Here is a 3,391-nt window from a genome sequence, read left to right on the forward strand (position 1 = left end):
TCTCTCTCTCTCTCTCTCTCTCTCTCTCTCTCTCTCTCTGTCTCTACTACCCTCTAAACTCCCCTCCCCATGCCCTGAATAAACTCTACTCTATACTAGTCTGTAATGTAGAGAATAAGTACGTTTGGGAGAATAAAACATTTTTCTTCGATGTATATTTAAAACCCAGAGGAATCCCACCCTCTGGAATATGTAGTAAGTAGGAACTTCAGGCTATTGATTAGCAGATGTACTTAACTGGATGGAGTCTATTGGGTCCATGAGAGATAGATCTAAGTGGGTTTCCTGTAGCTTTTAAGTTTGTAAAAGAGATAACTGCATGAGTTAACATCATGAACAGTCTTTAAGATGAGCTTTTTGTAGAGCAGAAGAAACAAGCAAGGCTTTTTCCTTCTGTCTAGGAGACTGAATATATATCACTTTAAATTTAGTTAAAAGACAACCAAAGAAAACTTGAAATTTGAATTTGTGATTATACAGTTGGATCATAGTGGAATGTTTAATGTTAGGACAGTGACATAGAAATAAGAGGAAACATGAAGCATTTAGTTACTGGAAACTGAGTTTAGGTACATCTGAACTTGTGTATCGTTTATCATGAAGTCTATAAGAAATCTGGCAGTCTTAGCTAGTTAACTAATTTATTAATGAGTAAATATAGTGGTGGATTACCTTAGGGTAAGGAGCTAGGTCTGTTTTCTAACTGTCAAGCTACAGTTAACTGTCAATGTAATCAAAAATCTGGGGAGGAATAAATTATAATTTAGGAGTCGTGTATTAATTTAAAAATGACATAGTTCACCTATAGTTCACTAGCAAACCAGTTCCCTGAGGTCTCCATGGCAACTTGGACAGAGTCAATCTGGCTTTCAAGCCCAGAAGACAGAGAGCTTTTTTCCTCTGTGGAGTAGATATGGTGAAATGAGAAGCGATCCATGTTGGCTTTAGGCAATATGAGGCATTTGACACTCCAGTTTGTCCACAGTGTAGACCAAGCCCAGGCAGAGTAATAGTGGTGTGATTCAGTAGATCTTATACCACAAACTAGGTAGTCTCTTGTAGCTGTGTCCATTATCTTCTGAGACCTTGGGGGGTATGCTGTTAGGCTCTGGAAGTCTCTCCCTGTTGTAAGTTTAAGTATATTAATAATTAGCAGACTTCTGACAAGATTGAGAGCTGTATTGATTGGTCATATCTGAGTTAGAGAACTTGTGTTTGTTAAATTATTTGTTTGAGAATGTGTATAGTAAATAGAACATAGCTTAGTAGTAGTAGTAGTAGCAAAAATCATTATTTACCAAGGCAGGATAGGAACAAATATCTTAATTGTTAAGTGACTTGGAGAGGTTGTATAATATAGAAAAGCACATTTTGCATTAGTAGAGAAACACTTGGCTTAGTGTTGCTGTAGATCAGAATGTTAAGGAATAAGAGAGCTGACAGCAGTGGCCTGTGACTGTGGTGACAGAAAGTGAGTGTGTCCAGGTGGGTTCAGGCCTGTGACATAAACTGAGTGGGCGGGCAGGCCATGGGAACCGGCTGGTCTGTGGAGAGAGAGACAGGTGCTCACGTGTGCTGTTGAGGCACCTGAAGATTGCAGATGGAGAGAACCCAGGATAACAGCATGTGTCCCAGGTAGCACAGACCATAGCACCACTGAAAGGCTGCGGCGGCAGCAACACAGGGGTGGTGCTGTGGTGTGCACAAACAGGCCTCAGATGCAAGCAGGTGGGGCGGGGTTTCCTCCTAACAGCTGGTACACAGTGCTTTCAGCCGTGGGCCAGCACTGCCCCACTCAGCCTGTTGGAGCCTGGGGTGGGTGAAGAAATGCCTGAAGTAGCATTCCATCTCCTAGCAATTTGACTCAAGGCAGAGTTAAGAAGGCAGGGGGGGGGGAGCAGGGCTGAGGCGGAGAAGTCGCTGGGAGATCAAAGTGTGCCCTGTGCCCGCAGCAGTCTGGGGCAGGCCTTGGGTGGCCAGGGAAGGCAGTGGCTACAGCCACAGGGGCAGGTAGGGTGGGGCAGGGCTGAGGTAGGAGAAGCTGGCAGGAGATGCCAGAGTGGCTCTTTTCGTGCAGCAACGGCGACAGGGGCTCGAGCTCACTTCATGAGTCAGGGCAGAGCACAGGAAGCACATGGGGGCAGGGCGAAAGCTGCTTTTCTGGTGGCTGTACCAGAGCTCAAGCGACCAGGCAGAGGGATAGTGGCCGCCTTGGCAGGCAGAGCGCAAGAGCCCTGCACTCCAGAGAGAATACATATGTAGGTGTGGCGGATGGTCGTGTGGGCACAGAAAAGCAATGTCTCAACAAACAGAATCCCTGGCAGAGGTCAGGGCCAGAACTGCTTTTCATGAGGTGAGCCCTGAACAGAACAAATGGGGAAAGAATAAGGGAGGGGGGAGGGAGAAGCCTATGCTATGGATCACTAGTTGTTTTAAAGTGCCAGTTTAGTGGGCTTATAGAGATATCCTTTGCTGTGTACTGTGAATTACACCTGGGCATGCCAGTAAGTAGGGACAAGTGGTGAAGACCAACCAATTGGGCGAGAGTAAAGTTATTAACTACCCCTACCAACGTCCTGAGAACACTATTCATAACCAGAGAGACTGACTGCCAGGCCAGATCACAAGTCTTCACATGATAGTCTGGTTGGTAAGCTCTGAGCCGGTGCCCTGAGTGACAGAGTTCACCCAGGCCTGGGATTTCTCAGCACTAAGAAAGGAACCATCTTAGAGGAGAGAGGAAAATTTCACCCAAGGGAAAATGTCCTAGAACAAGGGACAGTGAAAAAAAACTGAATGTCTCCATGCTCAATGGCTGCACAGGGGTAGCTCTGAGCTCAAGAACTCTCCCCTGGGACTATGGGGACATTTACGATGACCAGTGGGGGGAGGGGCTTACCAGTTCTCAGAAGTTTGGGGTACCGAGCATTGGTTCCCCATGTTGTAGCAGGGGGGGATGCAAACGTGCACAGCTTCTAAATCTGAGTCTTGGCACCAAATGTTGTGTTTTAAAAAAAGATGAGGGAGAAGGAATGTGTTTGGTGCATGTGTAGTCAGGTGTGGGGGAAGGGGGAGTCTCTGTGGGCTCATGCTGAGGCATCCCTTCCCCCTGAGGGACCAGCCACACCACGGGGTAGAGTGTAGAATACAGTTTATTCAAGGCATGGGGAGGGGAGGAGAGGGGGTAGTAGAGACAGAGAAAGGGAGAAGGAGTGGAGTAGAGGCAGGCCATGCACACATGGGGAGAGAGAGAGAGAGAGAGAGAGAGAGAGAGAGAGAGAGAGAGAGAGAGAGAGAGAATGGGGAGGAGGGAGGAGGAAGGGGGACAGGAGGACAGAGCAGGAGCCAGAAGGCCAGAGCAAGAGAGAGCTGTTCCCAGGTAACTGGGGTG

The sequence above is a fragment of the Mus pahari genome, chromosome X, assembly GCF_900095145.1.
Source record: "Mus pahari chromosome X, PAHARI_EIJ_v1.1, whole genome shotgun sequence".
NCBI lineage: Eukaryota > Metazoa > Chordata > Mammalia > Rodentia > Muridae > Mus > Mus pahari.